Genomic DNA, 22,083 nt, shown 5'->3' with positions numbered 1-22,083 from the left:
TTCCTAAAAGTAGGGTGAACTTGCAGTCAGGCCAAATTCCTCTCAGTGCCAAGCAGTTTTCATTCTAAACTTCTTGGAAGTTAAACGTGAAATATGTGAATTTCTAACTTGCTTAAGGACTGGAGGGTGACTAATGTGACATCTGTTTCTAAAAAGAGTTCCATGTAACTTTTGGAAAACTACCTCCACATATGACATCTATATTGGATAAATCAACAGAAATTGTTTTTATAAAAAGTAGAATTAGAGGGCACATGGCCAACTAATTTCCCAACATAGTATGTTGGTAAAGAGGCAAAGTGCTTTTCCTAAAAATTAAGTAATTCCTCACAAGTTCACAAGTCCTTATATTTTTCAGAAGTCCCTTAATCTGTGTTGTGACTGTTCACTGTGTTTTTAAAATTTCTTAAAAGGAGTAAATATTTAAAGAAATTCAGCAGCATCTACTTGAAGACCAAGGGTTGTTTCTTTGATTGTACCTCCCTGCAAACACATAGGACACTGGATAGTATATAAAACAAACTCCATAAGAGTAATTTAAAACAAAAGATGACAAACTGTCATAGAATAAGAAAGCCATTAAGATATGAAGCTATGTAATCATGTTACTAAATGCAGTACTGATGGCTAAAAGCTTAAATGTTGCAGGGAAGTGTGTAGTGAAAAAGGTTATGCAGAACAGAAATGAAAAGTTTGGCAAACTCAGGCTGATTTATGATGGTAGGAGGAACTCTGTGGGTTTGCATGGTTTTGACCCTAAACCTGCAAAAATATGTTGGATTTGGCAATGTTTCACTTGGAGTTTTTGGCTTCCTTCAAGCCCAGAAGTCAAAGCAACATTTGGGACATGAACCAAAGCCAAGGAAAAGGTTTGGATGAACCATACATACCATAACAGCCAAGTTTCACACAACTCTAATTTTCATAATGGTTTTCCCCTTTCTTTGTTTCTTTACACTTTTTTCCAGACCTGCTTTTCTATTTTTGAATCTTAATGGATAGGGGTCCCTATACCCAGTAAAAGCCTTTTTACTGAGTGTGCATGAGGAGATGAGAAAGGAGAACTCAAAAGTTTTGTCTCTCATTTTCGTATTAGAGTGGAATTTGAACAGAAATGTTGCAGATACCATCTGAAATGATGAGGTGTCTTCATGCCCATTTTGGAAATGCTTTATTTTGTCTTTCTGGTGAAAGTGATAATGTTAGATACTTAGCCTTCCTTGTGTGTGTGTCAGATTACAAAATGACATAAGACATTGAGAACACTGAACAGTTCAAGGAAAGGATATAGTTTGGCTTCTTTCTATCACTTATTAACAAGTATCTCTTAAATCTGCTAATGTAAATAGCAATTTCCATGAAGGCAGACACGCCTGTGCAGTAAATGGTGCATGTTCTGCATCTCATTTGGATCTCATGAAGCTGCGGGATACGATACATTCAAGCTGCTGATCTGAGAAAGTGTCTCAAATCCATAGTCTTTGTGTGCACATCAGACACTATACATATGGCAAATGATAAACATACCATATGGGATTTGGGAAGCTGAGACTATCAAATTCCTATCCCATTATTTTTTCTTACATTGTATGGTCAAATCAAAAACATATTATTCTTCACATTATTAAGGGGTTATGTTTGTGGCCCCATTTATTAGGTTACAAAACTGATCATGCTTTACTCTTTCCTTTCACCTAAAAATTTTCCTGGTTACACTCTGATTGTCATTTAAAGAAAAAAGATAGGGGGTGGGTAGTGTTTGTGAAATTTGCAGAGTCTGGCCAATTTTTGAATTACAGAGTTCTGAAAACTTTGCCTGTAACCTTAGCCAAATATTACAGCTCGAAGCAGCTGAGCTTAAGGTTCAGTTTTAAAACTTAGTTTTCCAGAATTTTATTGTATGTATTGTGAAGGTATTATCTGGAAAGAATAGTTTCAGTCCTGACAGTATTATGATTATATATGCAGTTTCATGATAGTTTTATTTTCTATGTTGGTTTAGTGGACTGGAGTAACTTAGTATCCTCAGCCAAACTGTTTAGATTTTTATGTAAAAATCATAAAATTTGGATCTCCTTCTCCACTTAGTTTCAGATGACATTTTCAAAGGAGATTGGAGTTACTTACTCTATTGAAGAGTGACCCAAAATTGAAATTAGGTACTCTGTTAAAGAAATGTGAATTTGCACTAGGTTCATGATTCATCTTTGAACTCTACTATTTCTTGAGCAACCATTTATCTTCAGTTCATCAAACAGAAAGTGATAAGGCAGCTTCTACAGTAAACTATGGTAATAGGAACCTGTGGAAGGGACTAGGAAACAAAGCTCCTTGAAAAAGTCAGGAATTTAGGGGAGGGAGAAGAGAGATTTTCTTACTCTGATGTCTCTCTGTTAGATTTTTCAAGGGAAGATGAGATTTTTGCCAAAAGATCTGTGTGCAGTTTGTAAGCAATCTGAATAGGGCTGGGAAATGCTTCTTACATGTGGAATGTATAGCTATTTCTTTACATGAAGATGCTACAGGTTTTTCTTCTAGACATGTCATGTTAATGCTGAAGAATATGCAGGAAAAATTATATTCCACCCTTATTTTATGTTCTTCAGAGCAACCTTCTCTCCAGCAGAGAGAAGGTTCTGTCTGCATGTGGCCTTTATGTAGATTCAGAAGCATGGGAAAGGCTTCTGCACTCTCATACTGACACTTCTGACAGTTTGGCCCCGTTAATAGACATTTCATCAGTGAGAGGGCTCCCTGAAAACTGTACAGGAAAGAAGAGTCAGACATGTAATACTGTAGTCTTGGGGTAAGTGGGATAAAAGTTTCTGAAGAGAGGTAGAATATTAGAAATACAAGGGGGTTATATGAATTATCAGGCTACCAACATACAGACTTTTAAAATTAATTACTTTTTCACTTACAGAAATTCTTCCTGTTAACAGTGCCAATGTCTGTTTCTTTGGAAAGCACTAGTTAGGGCCTCAATACAAACCTCTGACTTTTGATAGTGGGCTTAATTTTGTGCAGAGTGCTTAGCTAGGAAAGTTAGGGCTGAATATAAGAAACAGAAATGACATCAAGAATCAAAATTTCCACTTCATACATGATGACCTGATTTCATCAGTTGAGCTGGGATTGAAGAACACTGGGTGTAAACTGTACTTTTTCTCATTGTACTCATTAGTAAAAGATGCAATTATGTTAGAAAGGAGGTAAAGATTTGTCTGTAGGGTGGGTGACACCATATACCAGAGCTGTCTGGATTCCTTAGTCTGAAAACCTGTGGGCCAAAAAATGATGGATGGGAGTCACAGGACTTACACCTTGGAAAATCAAAAGTAGAAGATGGGCTCTTGACTTTGTTTACTAAGTAGGAAATGACTCTGTCTCTGGGGGCTCTGTTGGTGAATCTGCTTTACCCCTGGAGCTGGTACATAAATCAGTCTCATCATTTTAGCTGGTTCTTTTCCTTCCCAGCCAGGGATTCATATTACCCAGCTGTATCCCTACTGCAAAGCACTGTTATCAGTTGTGTAATGAAACCCTATCATGAGAACTTTATTTGACCCATCCACTATATATGTGGCTCAAGAGTCACAGTCTGGAGACCCATTTCACATGCAGCCAAAATGTGGCTTAGGATAAAAAAAGATAAGCATGTATAAATCTCTTAGACAGTAAAAAAAAAAAATCCAACTCAAACAAGCAAACTCTTGAACTAAAGAATTAAGCATCTCCTGCTCTTAGTGAGAATGAATTTGGACCTGTAGTTTAACTGAGCTTAGCTTGAATCCCATTAAATTTATCCCATAAAAATGAAAGAACAACTCACTGACTTCATTGACCCTTTACTTACACAAAACTGTAATAATAAGAAATTAATGTTTGAATATCTACAAAATATGTTTACAGGAAGAATTAACTTGTGAGAAAACAAGCAGCAGTAAAACTGATCTAGAAGGAATGGTAGGCTTTTACAGTATTTTGGGGGAATCTGCCCCAACAGAATCACTGAGAATTTTTTCATAGGCTGTAAGAAAGGTAAAACTAATGTTTTAATGAAATTCAGGGAAACTGTAGTTCCCAGAATGACCCCAGGACTGCAAAGATGATCCATTTCTTTTTGCAGGACCCTAAAATTGATACTGGTTGAAGGCAGTGAAATTATCAGGCAAAAGCTGAAAATGTGAAAAGGAACTGGAACACCCAGTGAATGGTGCTCCTGGGCTGCAAAATGAAGTGGAGGCCCATGGTACTGCCCTGTCTCAGAACTCTGAGGCATTCAGTGCACACGTTTAAGCAAGGAGGATGTGCTTTGGCTGCTGCAAGGCTACACAGAGTCAATTGCTCAGTTACTTCAGACTTAGGTAGTAGAAGATTAATATAATAAATTTAAGACCTCTGGTTTACAACCTTTTGCATACTACCAGTTAACTCTGTACTTTCTAAAACACTATGGAAATATGTACAAGAGTGTTTTAGAATAGCTGGAACTGCAGGAAAAAGCCAAAAGTATTATACTTGGATCTTTTTAAGAGTCTGTGAAAGAAATTTAGTTTTTATAGAGCTTTTTAATTTTTTTTCTTAAAATCTGAACAAAAGCCTTAAACTTTTGTACCTGGAGAAAAATTAGTATAGTTTTCTCTGTTCTCCTCCACCCCCTCACCTCCCCATATGCTACAACACCACATCCTGAACATGAAAACAACTTCATGATGTAAGTCACTGATTGCATGTAAAAGCCTAGAGTAAACTCTAGACATCAAGGCCCATCAAGGCCAGCTGGGGTCTTACTTTCCAAGGAAAAAATCCAAAATGGCAGCTCAAATGACTTTGTTTCATGAGTCATCTGAACTGTGGTACAGCATCTTTGGAGAAAAATGGTTTCCTGAGATTTTCATGCGATCATTACAGTTGAGTAAGTAATAATGTTTGTAATGATATGGTATATATACATTTTAAATTCCAGTGTTGTCAAGGAAAAATGTGCATTGCATTAGTGTAACATATTGTGATTTACAGTAGGGCACTTCTATCCACATTACTGAATACCAGAGGACCAAGAGTGTCTGTCGGTTCTTATCTATCTACTCACAGCTGTATTTAAGCAACTAATACACATTTCTATAAACAACTTGATTTATGGACAAAGTTGGCCACTGAGAAGTAAAGTTTTCCTGAAGGGTAGGAGACATGTCATTCTTCTTCGGTTTAGTGGGGAGATCACGAACGTCCGGCTCCTGTCGTGCCTTTTGGTGTTCAGTATTAACCATTTTACTCTCCATACTTGTGAGTCCTTTTAAATGTATAATATATTCTTTCCTAAATATTTATTTTATTTTTATGAAACAAGGAAGTACTTTTAGTCCTCCTATTCTAGTTACTATCATTAACACTTTGATAGGCCTTCTTGATTTTAAGTAGAAACATAAAGGAGTTTGACTTACAGTTATTTTTCTATTTTGGAACCTCAGTTGATTAAGAACTAGAGTTGTCTTGGCAAGAATTTTTCCTTCGCTCCACGCAAAAGAATGACTGAAAATTTTCTTCCAGATGAATGAATCTTTCTGCATTTTTTCAAGCACTTTTTAACCTGGGTGTTTTTGCGTTTGTTTGTGGGGGGTTTATTTATTTATTTTTAAATCTGATTCCATGTAAGGTCATACATTACATCTCTAATGCTCACACATTTCTAATGGGTGACCTGTGTGACATACCTGAGTGGTTTTTAGAGATTTCCCCAGAATGACTATTAGACTCCAAGCTATGAACAGCAGTAACTTTAATTAATGTCTGCAGTTTTTGTGATTGGTCCCCCCAGCTCAAGTGCTCATTCTGTGATTCTTCATCACAGCTACCCTCTGTGGGTATTAGTGTAATAACTCTGCATTCCTGATGAATTGAGAATGAATTGGTTGCAGCAGTGTTTTCAAAGAAGGAATCATCAGCCTTGGCACCATCCCTGCCCTCCTTTCATTCAACTAAACTCATTAATCTTTGCAGCGTAAGAACTGGATCAAATATGAGATACATCTACTTAATTTTTTTGTCCTGGTCAGCAGAAAAAAAAGCAACTTAAAGCAAAATAATACAAGAATTGGTGCATGAAAAAATAAGATTAGGCAGAGTGTTTTTTCTCAGTATACTTTCTCAGGTTTATCAGTGGGTGGCTTTAGGGACCTTTTGAGCTGGAAATAGCATATATATTGTCATGTTTAGAAACCATAGAACTTATACTCAATAAAGCATTTAAAACTTTTGGGCACTCATTTTGGGTCTGAGAATCACCCTAGATCCTTGAGCTGTGCAACTTAAAATGTCATGTTAAGAGTTTTTCCTTTTATGTGGTTTTTAAGCCTGTTGCCTAGTCATGTCCTTAGGTACCCATAATTCTTTAGCTGTGAGAAATAGTGAACAACAGTTCCCAGTTCACCTTCTCTAGAGCATTTATGGTCTCCTGCTTCTTTTTCAGTAGTGCATTTTCCAAGCTGAAAAATCCTGCTTGAAATCCTGTCTTTCCTCGTTGCAGATAGCTTTAAGTTGCTTGTCTTTTTTAACTGGGAGAATAGATTCTTTTCGAATTATTTTTGGCACATCTGGAATATTTTGTTTAGCAATTAATTTGTTCACGTTATGCTACAAATAAGATAAATAAGTTGTATATAAATTTGTAATCAAAATATTCTAGAAAACAGGTCCAGAAGGGATGCAATGGTGTCTTTTAGTGCATCCATAGTCCAAAGTGAGTATCAATTATACCACTATTGTTTCTGAGAGAAGTTTGTCTAGCTTGCTTTAGTGACATACAAAATAACCTTGTTCATAATGCATAGTCCACAGGTATTAAAAGATTTCTCTATTATCTTAGTCTGTTTTTCTGTAATTTCAGGCAGTTATTTCTTCTCTTATCCACATTGGACATAGTGAACTCACTTTTTTCTCCTCATTCTTTATGATGGCCTGTAACTGTGAATGCATATCATGTTCCTTAGTTTTCTCTTCTTGAAGTTGATAGACCCTAATTCTCTCAGTCTTACCACAGAGGTTATGTTTTCTAGTTTTCTTATTGTCCTTGTTGCTTTTCTTTGTAGTCTTTCCAGTTTGTTCACATCTTTGAGTGGATAAAATTGGATCCAGTTCTCCTGCTGAGATCTTACCAGTGCCAAAGAAAACAAAAGGATTACTACTATATATACATCTCTCCATAGTGTGTTTTTTGCAACAACATGACACTATTGACTTGTCACCTTAGTGTCTTGATCCTTTTCTTTAGTAGAAAAAGACAACTTCTTAATCAGTTATTTCTCTTCCTGGATTTGTGGAGTTGATTAATTCTTCTGAAGTGTATGACCTTGCTTTTCTCCCTATTAAATAGTATGATTTTTTCCCTGCTCAGTTCTCAAGTTTGGCAAGATATCTTAATGCTATGTTTTTTGTGTTTTTGTACTGATTCTTTCTGCAAATTTTTAATCTTAGTCTTTGGAGTTATTAAAGAATTGAATATCATATGACTGCAAAATTCCATTTTTTAAACATCCTTCTAGTTTAACAGTGAAGTTTGGGTGGCTCATCACAGTTTCCCAAGTAGTTTGGCATCCATGTTATGTTACTTTCATTTGGCTTATATTTGTCTTTAGCTTGGTTATGTGAGTATCTTGAGATTTGTTACCTAATATGACTGCTACTCTTGTTCTTCAATAAAGCCAATTGCTCTGTCATATGAGGACATTAAATAGATACAGCTTTTTGAGAAGTTTTTGAGGGGCTGATTCTTCTAGGTGTCTAAAAAGAGTCTGAAGCAGATTACTTGGTCCAGTAAGTCTCAGAGTCAAAACTGACTTATCCATAATTCTCTGGTCTTCCTTTTTTTTCTGTTAAGATCAAAGTTATATTTGTCATTCCTTAGTTTTTTGGTATCACAGTTATTCCCCAAGAGTTCTCAAAAGCACTTTTGTTTTCAAGAGTTCTGAGATTTTATCTGCTATTTCTATTCCTTGGACAAAATTCACTAGTATCTGGCTGATAAGAAACCATCCCAGTGTTAATTTTACTAGCTATTTGATCAGCACTACTCTTGAGTTAAAGGTGATGTAAAATAGCATCAGCCTTTTGGTGGTCTTGGCATAATCATTTAATAAATTTACAGATGTGTAAGAGAGAATAAGCTTAATAGAGGCAAGCCTCATTTAGTATAGATTTAGTAATTTTGTTTGTATGTGAGTTTATTCATGACATTCTTTTACAAGTTTGCAAATAAAAGGGATAATGCTGTCTCATCTAGTACAAAATGCTTGGACATTAAAAGGCAATAGGATATTAGAGAATCCATTTCATAATTATGACGGTTAAAGATCCCAGTGGGGTTTGATATCTACCAGCATCCAGTAATTTTAGCAAAGACAGGTGGTAAAGGATGGGGGAAATATAGTTGTAGCCTCAGGCAGATACTCAGCTCATGCAGCTGTTTCATGCATTCTGGCAACATGACTCAGTCAAAATCAAATAACATTCCTTATGCCAGTATTTCTTACCTGCATATGAAACCAGTTGTCTTTCATTTTGCAAAAACATGATAATTCAAAGAGCATTAAAAAAATGTACTGTTTCTCACACAGAATTTATATCTTGCAGCTGCACACTAATCCAAGTGAAATGGCGTAGAGTTTCACTTTATCAGCCAATCATAACTTAAAACTGTTTTTACAATTCATCGTACAGGTTTTAAAGCCAGATTTAAGTCTGTATATGAAAAATAGTCTACTTGATGTATGAAACCATAGATTAGTCAATATGTATTTAAAGAAGTGCTTCAGTAATAGCAGAAGAATGACTTCAGAGAATTTACGGACTAAATGCTGAATGATACACATGGAATGTAAGTGTAACGCCGTCAGTACATTTGGGACTGTATGTGAAAGGAGGAGCTGAAAAATATTGTAGAATCATTGAATATGCTGAGCTGGAAGGGACCCACCAGGATCATTGAGTCCAACTCCTGGCCCTGTGCAGGACACCCAAGAATGTCTCCATGTGCCTGAGAGCATTGTCCAAATGCTTAGTTTATTAGCTAAAATAATCTCTGATCCTGGTACTCTTTTAGAGCTGTCATATTTAGATTATTAGTCTATACTATATCACAGAATCATAGAATCATTTAGGTTGGAAAAGACCTCTAAGAGTCCAACTGTTAACCCAGCACTACCACTAATTTAAAATTTTGTCTTTCACGCCCATATTGTTTTAACATATTTTTGGTTGTTCTTTGTCAATGTTTTTGTTCTGTACAGGCTCAGAGAAAGTGATAAACTACTTAATATGTGAAAAGGTTTTTTTGTATTCTTAGAGGTACTTCAGAAATTATGTACAGTAAAAGTTACAGCAGTGATTGCTTGAGTGACTGTCATGATCTCCATTTACACAACACGTTTAAATATACTCACACTTAGGAACACCCTCTTGCACTATGTTGCTAATAAACTCTAAGTATTACTTAGAAAAGACAGTTCCCAGGAATAAAAAACTATTCAAGTTTTATGCCTATTCCATCCTTTAAAATTCTGTTTATTGTGCCAGATACATTTTGTAGTTGATGCCAGTTATTTGTCTATTTTTGCTGTCATCAAGCTGTTAAACATTACTATTCAGATTTTTTTTGGTATGAAAAACTCCTTTCCTATTTCAACTTTGTTTTTTAGATGTAATTTCCTGCTATAACAATATTTTCTGGAAAAAAAATCAAGAATACCTAAATACCTTAAACAGGTTTTACAAGTTAGCAATTCTGCTGTAATTAGGTTTCAGGCTACCTCTGGCTCCATGGATTTAAAACTATCAGAGTTTACTGTTTTGTGAAAAATATGTTTTACTTTGTTTGGACATGCTTGTCATAAGTTTCTCAGTATATCATTATACTTTAAAACCTCCCACTGGCAGTGTCTGGAAGGAAAAAATATAGTGTAAACTATAGAAGACCTAATGGCAGCTTCCTGCCAACGTTCATTCTTGAATCAACAGTGTTTGTTTTTGTTTTTGCTTTTGTGAAAATATGTCACAATCTAGTCTTTCATATAAGTTTGCTATTTTTTTATCAGCCTAATAAAGCATATATCCACATCTTCTACTTTCCTTTATTTTTTCTCCTTTTCATTCCATGATATCTGTGTTTCTGGTCATACCACCAGTGAGTGTTTGCACACATAAATTATACACCTAAAACCACTCATCACTAGAAAATTTATTACTTCTAATATCTTTCTCATGAACAGTTGTGTTTATTTCTGAGTTGACTTCTCTGGTAAAGACAGCAATGCTCTTAGCTTTGGTTCAGTTCTTTGTTTTTTCAAGACTTTAGATATTACAGTGTATATAGGACCATGTGGGCTTTTAACCATAAGCCTGCACTGGGAATATTTAAATGGGTTTAGTTTATAAATGCAACTCTGAGTAAAAAATAATAGTAGATTGCTATCTGTATTAACTGTACTACTTCTACTTTGCTGAAGCAAGGGGCAGTACATGGGAGCAGAATGAATCCTCCTGTCAGAGCATATAATTGGCTTTTTTTTTTTTTTCCCCTTTGAAACCCTGTTTGGAGAAGGCAGGGAGCAGGGAGGAAGGTTGCTGTCCTTGAAGATAAGGAACTTGAATTTTCTTTCCTCTGTCCAGGAAACTTATGTTACTTGGTTTGGTAAATCTTTTATCTTCTGGGCCTCCTTTTGGCAGTTTAACTACTAACTTTACTTAATTAAAGGAGAGACAGATACCACAGATACTTGGAAAAGTAGATGCTCTTCTTTCCTCTTTAAAAAAAAAAAACCAACAACAAACCAAAACCCACAAAACTTCTTTAAACATTCTTTGCCAGTATTTGGCATGTTTTTGAATATGAAATACCTGCTGATTTGTAGTATTAGAAAAACATAGTAAGTTAATAGTAGTTATTATTGATATTAGCTCATATTAGTGCACATTTATAGCAATGAGGGTTACTCTTCTGTGATGGTTAATTTTCCCTCCTCTTGAGGGAGAATGTTGTATAACATTACATGAAGTACCACGAAAGATTAAACTATATTCATAATGGAATACAGTAGGATACCAGTTATTCAAACAACTTGTATCACACTACATTTGTCTGGGTGACTCATGGGTTTGTGTTATGAGGAGTCACTGTCAGACAGGAAGACATGTACAGCAGGGAAGTTTGGATAACCAGGATCATACTGTGAGTATTTGGGGTTTTTGTTGACCAAATCCATTATATGTAGAAAGGCTATATTTCTCTTTTTGTTCATTTATAGAAACCCTCTGTAAGATTATGCTATCATGTGAATTTACGGAACAGATGTTGTATTATAAGCCATTACTTTTGATCTTGTCATGAGCAGTAGATTTTAGATAAGTGGCACCAGCACACAAAAGACTCCAGACTGAAAAAGCCAACTTAGAACAAGAGAATTGTTGATCTCTACTTTTGAATAATAATTTTATTTACTCATTGTAAACACTGTTTCTTAAAAGGAAAAAAAAAGTAAACCCTTAAGTTTTAAGTGTCCAGCTCTCTTCCTATATAAGAAAATATTCAAAACACATGTGTATTTCCTAACCTTGAAACGCTGTTTTTCTCGGTATCCCTTATACCAATTAAGAGCAAGAAAAATCCAATTTTCTGTAAAAAATGCCTGCAGTTGTCTAAGCTGCATTGCCTAAATGAATGAGAATTATTGAAATCTCCTGTAGTTTCTCTTGCTTTGTAGGTGTATGCTGTGGAATTAATCTTAGAGAGGAGAAGGAATTTAGTTGTCATTTATGTGTGTGCTCACTGAAGTGATTTTGAAGGTCTTATGTATGCACCAAGAAACTGGAGAAATTAGATATTTGGAAATGGAAATTGGTGGTCTTCCAGGCTATATTGGATCTAAAAGTGCTAAATCCTTTAATAAATAAACCTTGATTCAGACTGGAATGTCTTGGCTTGATCTTAAAGGTGATATTATGAGGGACTTCTAGCTGTTGACTAGCCTCAAAGATAATTATCTACACATTCCAATCTTGTTCTGCCATCAGCAGTGTCTGAGGCCTAAATGGAGCAAGTGTTGTTTCCACTAGAAATATTATATTTAGACTATCCTTGTTCCCAAAGATTTTTAAAAAAATATTTGTATCTGACTGGAAATACAAAGAATAAAATAAATAACTAAATGATCTCCTTCTTAGAGTCCTGTATGCTTAACACAGGAGTCATAATTTCAGCCATTGTAGATAGTTTTCTAACTGTGACATTGTGTGTTGTAAGCACAGTTGTATTGTTGGTGTTACTACTTTTGCTGGGCTGTAGATGAAAGAATAAGTTTTTCTTTATGGAATATTTTGGAGGGGACGTCTCTTAAAACATCAGTACAGTGTAAATTTTATTTACTGTATCATGTACTGGCTCTGATTTGAGACACTGAATAGCCCATCTGAAACAGAATATATGCTATTTAAGCATTAGAGAGTCATATGCCAGTGTCAACATCTTAAAATGGATGGAAATGCTCTTCTGCCTTAAAAAATCAACACCTTAATTCATAGTACATACCTGTTAATACATGATAAATCTAAGAATATTTTGTTTGTTTTGCAAGTTCTGCTTGCACAAGTGATTATATAAATTTGCTTCTTTTAAGGACTGCTGGATATGGCAGAGACTTCTGTAGTGAAGTATATCTGTGGGACAAAAGCTGTACAAAGAAAAAGAAAGCAAGCCTAATTTATAAATACTGTTTCAATATGTATTTTTGTGAACACGCTCTAATACAGTTTTAAAGTATCCTCGCTTGTGGCATTGTGTGTTCCATGGATGTGGACTCCAGATCATAAAAAATACTTCAAATGTACAACATAGTCATCTGCATTTGCTGAAACCAAGCCTGTCTTTGAAGAGAGGCATTTAAGAATAATAAAAGACATGTCCCAGTGAGAGTTATTACACAGAATATGGACAGTGGCAAGAGAGTTAGTTTACATGAAAGGTCAAGCAGATCCAAAATAAAGTTCTCATTGAGGCCAGTTTAATCCTTCCATCCATAAGTTTTGTTAAGTCCTGACACTTAGCCCATATATTTTGCCTCAAAATAGAGTGAATAATATCAACTTGTAGTTCTGCATGTTTTCTGTTTGTACTCTCCTGCCTGTTGCCTCATGTGGGAAGAGGCTTGAGAGACTCAGAAGGAAAACAAAACTTGTAGCTGAGGAGTAAAAGGCAACTTGTGTTAGTTAAAGATTCTGAAGCTACTTTTCCTTTTTTCATCTGGTGAGAAATATTATCGGTCTCATCAAACTTTGTCTAATGCATTTAGGTTGCAAAAATATTTATACCTGTATAAAAGGCCTTTATAAAGCCCGTTGCTTCAGTATCTAAATAATGCCCATACAAGAACAGTTAAGTAGTAAAATCTTTGGTAAATTCCATAGGGCAATTATTATGGTTCAGGCCAAGGCTTTATAGTTTAATTTTTCTTAATTTTCTTATTATAAACTGATTATTGCTTTATCAATATGGAAAATTTCTTCATACTGCCTAAATAGAATTCCTGCATCCAATGAGGCTGCTTTTCATAAGGATTCCCTTTTTAATGTAATGTGAAGTGCAATTTAGGAAGCACAAAAGCTCTACCTGAATATTGACAGTTGCTGTTCTTCAGGAGGAATTCCTGCTGCCAAATTCTGGGTCGATATTTTTGCTCCACCGTGTGACCATTCCTGGCTTATCATGTGTTAATAATGGAGTCCAGTTGTCAGACATTTTGTTGTCCCCTGGAGGCCTCCCTTGACTGTCCAATGGGTTACCCTATCCTGGACAGACTCATAAGCACTACAGTTTTCTTCCTATTGACTGGTCTCTTCCTGAAGTGGCCCTCCAAAGCAGATTTTAATTATTTTATTTATTATTGTCCTAGTGGTAAGCTTGTGTTGCTCATGTTCATTCCATGTCTGAAACAATTAATCAACTGTTTGTAGTCCTGTTCCATATGCTCTCCAGTACTTCCCCCATGTGTCTGAAGAAATTTGGGTAATGATGTAACTACCAGTTGTTATACTAAGTATTGCAAATTTTCTTATTAAGAGTGATTTGCAGATGGGTGTGCCAGAGCTAAAACTTGGCTCTTCCATGACAGATATAGTTGACTTTTCTTAAGATTATTTATGTAATTCATATTACACTATATGCAATATGAAATAATTTTAGTTTTTAAGTAGGTAGCACATCCATGCTACTGTGACTTTTGTAGGTATGCCAAGCCAATAAAATATTACATAAATAACTTTATACTAAAAATGCCATAGAGCTAAGTAAACAGGGAAATACTATCTACCGTAAGAGAAGATATGTCTTTCTTGGGCATTCAGTACTCACAAGAACACTATGCTAAAATTAACAGAACTAAAGATGGTATCAAATTTCTTTGGTGCAGAAGCTATACCTTATCTGTTACATGAATCTTTATTTATCTTGCTGCTAATTAATATTATTTAGCTTGTGTCAAACCTTGATAAGAAATTGTATTTTCTGAGATTTCTCACATAAAAATATCCAAGTTTTTTCATACAATAACATTTTCACTCTAATAAATCTTACTTGCTGTTTCACAATATGTAAGCACATTGTAGGGTGTGGAAAAGCTTTTATGTGCATAAACTACCTGTTTGCAGTAAGGCTTTACACACACCACATGAATCCCTGCTGCTTTTGGATATATTCTAAGGGAGAAGCATTTCTAACTTTAATAATATATTGAGATTATGGATTAAAAGCAGTGGGGAAGTAGCTTTGTGCACTGTAACCTAACTAGTGTGCTAAGAATCAACTTTTGGCAAGAAAACTCCCAGTTTGCCCTCTCTCCCTGAAGTTGACCTGGTGGATGAAATAGTAGATGTGTGTATGATTCTAGGCATGCCTTCTCCAAAGATCAACATTTGTACACACTTTAGTCACCTTTTATACGCAGTGCTATTGACATTAACCAGAGAGGCCAGGCTGACAGCGCTGTGCTTTAACACCAGCTAAAGAGCTGCTCTGCTCTACTCGCATGGTTTATCTAAAAAGACTCAACACTGAAATCACACAGGGTAATTGTTTCAGTCTATAAGAGTTCTCTTCCAGATACAATATCCTGTAGGACAATTGAGTGTCCTACCGAAATCCACATATGTTCACTAGCTAATTCAATTACTTTTCTTTTCTGAAAACATTAGGTTGAGCTCTGTGATTTATCAGTAAATTCTATCTAAATTTGCTTTCACTTGCACAACTACAGAACACCTTTTTTGCTCCTTTTGTAATTAGGATTGGACAGTAGCAAACAAGTGTAAGAGCAGAGCCGAGACCACCAACTGTTTGGAAAAATCAAAGACTTGCTCAAATGAAGCTCAGTGGAAAAGGAGAGGAAACGAATCAGATATGTCAATGAAATAACTAATTTTCAAACTAAATGCAAAAATAAAAAGATGCCTTCTTTTTTTTCTTGTAAAAAGTGGACTTGCACAATTGTTCAGACGCTTGGTCTTGCTTCCATCACAGTGCATATCTGGATGACTTCTAGAATTGAATGGGAACAATAATGAGTTAGGCCTTGTCAGCGTGAAGTTTACCTTGGAAAAAGAACATTTGTTGACTGATTCTTGCAGCACTTTGACTACTGTATCTTTATTGACATGGTCTAGGGGCTGGTGGTTTTTTTCTTTATTTTATATAGCATTGCAAAATCAGAATGTGACATTAATTACTCCACCATATAACAGTATTTTGCTATTAATGAAAGAGCTTTTATTTGGGGTAAAACATTCCAGCTGCATCTGTGAGGAGTATTCTGCTCTCTTGCCCATCCTTTTCAGGTTTGCTGAAGGTCGCATTCATATTTTGACACTGGGTTGTCATACAGAGTTTTTAGTTGAACCTAATTGAGAGAACTATAACTGGGGACCAGTTGCGTTTCACAAAATGAAGTTTAAATAGATGACAGTATTCCTGGAACTGCAGTGGAATCATCATTTGTACATCATTTTGTACTTGAGAATAGCCTTTTTTTTTATCTGTCTAGAAACATGGCCCCAGAGCCCAGAGGTTACTTTTTTTCCTTGTACTTTATACCATCATTTTTGTTTGTTTTAATTAAAACTATATATATAAAAATACTTTTGGTGTTGCTTTTGGTTGTTGGTTTGGTTTTTTTGTTTTAAACTGATTGTTATTCTATTTAAATGATTATTTCCGGTATTTTCCAAAATTGTCTAATGATGTATTTCAGTTATAGGTGAAATCACAATATTAATTGGAAAAGCAGATAATGTATCCAAGAATTATATTGTTTTGGTCCTATATCTTATTGAATTACTGAGGTTTAGAATAAAAGAAGATTAATGTTCTAACTAGCAGTACCAAGACAGTTAACCATTTGAATACATCTCCCAGAACTCTCTTGCAAACTCTTAAATTACCTTTATAAAGAACACAACATTAGTAGACCTTCCACTCAGCATATATATATTTCTTTTAATCTATCAGAATCCACTAAATTCTACAGTAATTTTATGTAGAGATGAATGTATGTCTCTGTTATAACACCATGCTTATATACATTAACGTGACTGCTTTCCACTATGTGACAGCCAACAAGAAAATACTAAGGAAACTAAAGTACTTGCTCTCCCTAACTGTGGCCCCTGCAAGTCTTGATAGGAAATATGCTCTGTCTATGCTGTGTCTCTTCTTTATCTGAATAAAACTAAACCTCGTGTACTCTTAACACAGCTCTGAGCAGGAGGATTAAAATATTTTTAATCCGTAATAAAGTAATCTCAGTAAGGATTTTGATTTCAAAGTCTGCAGCATGGCATCCCGTTTAATGATGGTGCTGTTGTGTCCCTGTGGAGATCCAAGCCCTTCCACATGGACTGCTGTTTCAGCGAGTCTGGTAGTTTGTATTAGACTGCCACTGCATTGCTGGTTGATGTCACTGGGCCTATTTGCCTTGGCCTTTATGAGTTTTGAAAAACCAACCTGGAATTTATAAATATTCTGCTTAATATTCTGTCAAACCTTTCTCTATTGATGTTTATTTTAAAGCTTTTATGCATTCTAGAGTATGGTTACTTTTTTCTTCTCTAACAGTATCCAAAGTTGTGAGACACAACATGTGTCTAATTTCTTTGTTTGGAAAAGTCCAGGAGCATCAGCCTCCATAACTATACTGGTTTTCTTAGACCTGTTTCCTGGGTTTAAAAATCTGTGATGGAAGAAGTCAGAGGTGAAGAATTTGTCTATGGATGACAAATGGGATGGGAAGAGAGTAGAAGGGAGGGTGACAAAGAGTTTATTTCCATGTCTTGCAAAGCTCAGTATGACACTTTGCTACGTCTGTTTGCTTTTGTGAGAAACACCTTTGTAAGAAACTGTTGAGGCAGTTGGACACTGGAGAAATTCCATTAGCAACAGAAAGGAACGAGGTATTTACAAACCAAATTGCAGGACAGTGTTGGCAATTTTCAAAGCAGTAGGTCCACATGACTAGTGTTGGACCTCCTGTAGGTGTGTAATTGAATTAGTCATGAGATGAAGTGGTTCTCTGGTACAGGATCCTGGGATGCCTGGCACTCCCCCTCCACTGTGCAAGGCATAGGCAATCTATTACTGTAAAAAGCTGAAGTCTGCAGCCTGAGAGTCAAAAGAGCTGGTAAGTGGATATTTGTGTGTACAAATTCAGGATTTTATCTGTTTTCCCTCATCTCTGTGAATGTGTTTTCTATGCCCTCTTAGGGACAGAATAAATTCGTAGGAAAGCCACAAAGGGAAAGTTTAAGGATTGTAGCCTTTCGGTTTTTTGCAATCTCATGCTTAATCTTCAGGGAAAACCCAAATATTATTTTTATTAAGTTAATCTTCACAAAACTGGAGATAACAGAAATTTATATACTGTGTAACTTGGAGGGGGAAAAAGAAGCAAAAAAAAAAAGGCATTTCCTTAGCAAATGGAAAAGCAAAGAAAGTACCTTTGAACACAACTAGATGGATTCTTACACTGACTGACTTATTATCAAAATGCATCCATCTGTACTGAATTAATGTAATAGTTTGTTAAACTTCTAAAAAATGTCTATAATGCTTAATATTTTAATATTAAAGTAGAAGAATAACTAAATAGAAGGAATTATTTATTTTCTTATGTAGAATTCATAAATGATCTCTGTGTACTAACACAAAATTAGGTTATAGATTAAAGTGTAGGTATGGAGTTTTTGTATAGCAACTGATACTTGAAAAAGTTAGTTAGGGAAATCCAAAACTCTTATATTTATCACAAGTATTGTTGCTAAAATGAAGTACCAACCCTCTAAAGATAGTAGTACTAACAATACTAACCTTGACTGCTGGAAAGTTGCCAGCTCTTCGTCATCCTGCAGAAATATATCATACTTGAACTGAGAAAACATGCAATTGTCCCTCCCCCTCCTCATTCCCACAAACTGGAACAGTATTATGTTAGCCTGAGTTGTGCTGAGCCGAATCCAATCTGGAATTAAGAATGCTCCAGGGCATTTTTAATAAACTGTCATTCATTTGAACTCTAACCTCCTTTAATTTGCAGAATCTGGTAACGCAGATGTACACTTCAGCCACATTAACTTCTTTTCTTATCATGGTGTGAAATGCTGCTGATAGCACTTAAAAATGTGAAGCTGCTGAACAAATAGAAAAGCGCTCATTTAAAATAGACTCAAAACTAAGAAATAATTAAAAAATAGTTTAGTTTGCTGGGTTTCTGCCCATTCTGAAATGTAAACTTGATTCTGGTGCAGATTTTAATGAAATCCTCAAAGTGCTGAGGTCAGTTAACCTTTCTGAAAGTATGAAATAAATAATAGCTTTTATTAGAAAGTGCAAAGGATAAAATGGGGCTGTTGCCTTGTGAAGGGGAAGAAAACCCAGTTAACGCTTTCCGGGCAGAGAGCACTCCTGTGCGTTCACTGAGGTTTGCACAGAAAACTGTCAAAATGTGTATTCTTCTGAATTCAAAACTTGAGGGCTTCGTAATTAGAAGCAGTTGGACTGAGAGATACAGCTGGAAAAAAGTGACTGGGCTTCCAGTTGGAAACAGCCCAGCCGGGTGGGATCTGCCCTGGGCTGCCTCCGCCCCCCACCAGGCGGAGCTGCTGGGCAGGGAAGGAAACCGCGGGTGTTGGGGCGGGTTATGGACCAAACCCCCCAAAAATAGACAGAAACCAGCCACTCCGGTGGCTTCTCTGGAGTTCTGTGCCAATAAACGTCCTAAGGATGCAGGTGTGATGATTAAGAGTTAGGTGCTGTGGGCTTCAGTTTGGGAGGATGAGCAGGATGAGATGTTACAGGTAACGGACATGGTCATGAAAACTTTATCTCGATCCTGTGGGCAATATAAGAAAAGCATGTAAACATGTTGCCTGGTCATTAATGAACTGGTATTTCAGTAGGGGGCTCAGTTCAGTATCTGGAGAGTGGAAAAACTGAAACTGGAAGGCAGGACCATACAGCAGTGCTTGGTAGAGGAAAGGGTCCCTGGACACACACCAGTCCTTAGATGAAGTGCCCTGAGTGCAGCAAATGAGGTAGTTGCTGTAGGTCAGAAAGGTAAAATTTTCCCATTTCTTACAGTAGGACTGAGAGGTACTAAATCAACATGGAACTTTATTTTTCTTTTTTTCTTTGCTATTTTTTCAATTGTCAAAGAAGAGACCTTTGCTTACATTATGAATTTGGTTCATGTTTTACAATGCTTTTTTTCACCTCTAGACTTATCTAGGTAATACTACCTTCAGCGTTTAAAGTTAATTTTTAATCGTAACACATGTGCTACTGCTGTATAATTAACAAGCTGAGATGACTGTGTGTGCAACTTCAGTGTTCACTGATTTACACTTGATAGTTGCCAATTTAAAAAAATAAAATCAGGTTTTGTGCACATGCCTGCCAGTTGAATTCTGCTATAGGTGTTGGTGGGACAGTTAATTAGGAAAACGTGCAACTATGAACTTGGGTCATATTCCAAAAAATGAAAGAAGAACTAGCTGGCAAATACTGTGTTGAAAGTGTAAATGGAAGTATAACTTTCAAGTCTACACGTGTTAACGATTTGTGGTTTGAAAAAGTTTTCATATTTAAGTTTTTAAAGTTTTTTTCTCCTCTCTTTTAAACTTTGATCTCTTTTGTCTAGTAATATGAGTGTGTTATTAATGGACATTAACAAATCCACAGCTTTGTTTTCTACAAGTCTTTAATTCTCTTAAATGTTTTGAAATGTAAATGATGTGATATATCAGAACTTAGGTGAGGATTCAATCATCAGTTTGGGTGCTAAATTCAGCTGAACCTGGAAAAGGAGTGCAGTGATACCAAAGATACGGAAGTGCTACTATTCTGCCTTTTTACATTCTCATCTGCCAAAGAAATCTGCAAGTGTGGAGTGACTTGGTGTTCACAGATACTGTCTCAAAGCTGGAGTCTGTATGAATGAATGACTTTGCAGTCTTGAATCCTTACTACAGTTTCCATTAATGTATGCTGCCTGGAGTTAACCAATAGACTGGAGGCTCAGTGGAAACTAGATACAGTTTTTAAAAGATACAAGGACAAGCCTAAGAAATAGCCCCAGAAAACAGATAGAAATATCATATTATATTTTAGTAGTTGAGGCTCATCCTTATTGGAGGCAGCATGGGTTTATGTTCTTGTACTAAAGCAGAAGATATGAAGCACCTGGTGTTATATTAGAAACTGAATCATTTTTAAAGAAATATGATCTGTCTCTCTCCTGGTTTGTTAATTTTTCCCCCTGGGATTTAAGTGCAAATTAAGCTTCTTTTTTTTTTTCCTTTATTTCCCTCAAGTATATTTTCTCTTTGCTGCTTCTACTGTGAAAGTTCGCTAGCTAGTCATTTTAAAAGGATATCTTTCTTCATGGTTTACTTTAGTGAAATCTTACAGCTGCAGAGACTCTACTGCATGATATTACACTCCTTGTTATTTCATTTATACCACCCTTATACTAGTTTTAATTTCTGAGTGGAAGGTTGAACATAAATAGTTTCAATGCTATTGGTAATTCTGATTCTGCATTCATGAAATACAAATTCTTATGTACCCCAGGGTATCAGATGTGTTCTAGTATTCCATTGATCTTATTAGTGCTTGTAAAGATGGTGTAGAAGGATCAGTGTATCATTTGCAAACAGGTCGTGAATCCTCATTATAATTCAATGACAACTGTGTTATTTATTTGGCTTGATTAAACCTGTTGTATAGGAGGCAATGATTATTCAAATCAAAACATGTGGCTTATAAACACAGATAGCATGCTAGTAGGCTTTAGATAACAACAGTTAAGCTTGAACTTGGGAGAAGTAGCCACACTGATTGTATGAGTGCAGTGGAATTTTGTCAGACTCTTCAATACACAGCAAAATTGAACCCTTTTCAATGACTTGCATAATGTGGATGAATAGAACATATCCTCTTTGTCATTTTATTTTATTTAGAAGTTCTTTCTGAAGTGTTTTCTAGTTTATAAAATGTTAATATTTGGACAAAGGAGGTGACAAAATACAGGAAATAGGACATTAATTATTTAAATCATTCTATCTCATTAAAGAAAATTGTGTTGTTTACTTGCAGCTCATGATGTAAACTGTATCATTTGAAGAGGGGGAAATCCGACTGGCCTCCTAATTACTGCAGGTTATTTGTAGCTCTCTGGTCCTGTGAATAATGTGGTTTACTCCACTTACCCCACAAGCAAAGGTTCTGCTGCCAGACAGGTGTACAGGTGTCATTGTATAGTCTCCATTCTTTAGTATGTTCTTTAAATAATGTGATAGATCATGTCATACCTCTTTTTTTTTAATTCTAAATTTTGTTTTCTCCAAAGATAAAATTTTTTTGAATTCCTGGAATAAGCAATTTATCCTGCATCCAGTTAACATTTACCCATGCTAAGGAAAGAGTGGGATCACCCTAACTTTTCCTGAATTTCATGCTTTGGAGATTCTCACAGTTGTCACGAGGAAAATAAC

At 35.7% G+C, this 22,083-nt stretch overlaps 1 protein-coding gene across 9 annotated transcripts in view; it reads left to right on the top strand.

Moving 5' to 3' along the window:
• Positions 1-22,083, top strand: part of ERC2 (ELKS/RAB6-interacting/CAST family member 2) — a 433,721-nt gene that overhangs the window by 203,414 nt on the left and 208,224 nt on the right. The window lies entirely within an intron of this gene.

Source organism: Corapipo altera, unplaced genomic scaffold, assembly GCF_003945725.1.
Source record: "Corapipo altera isolate COAL_440 unplaced genomic scaffold, ASM394572v1 55, whole genome shotgun sequence".
Classification (NCBI taxonomy): Eukaryota; Metazoa; Chordata; class Aves; order Passeriformes; family Pipridae; genus Corapipo; species Corapipo altera.
The sequence above is the reverse complement of the archived record's forward strand: the minus strand, read 5'-3'. Positions and strand labels throughout refer to the sequence as shown.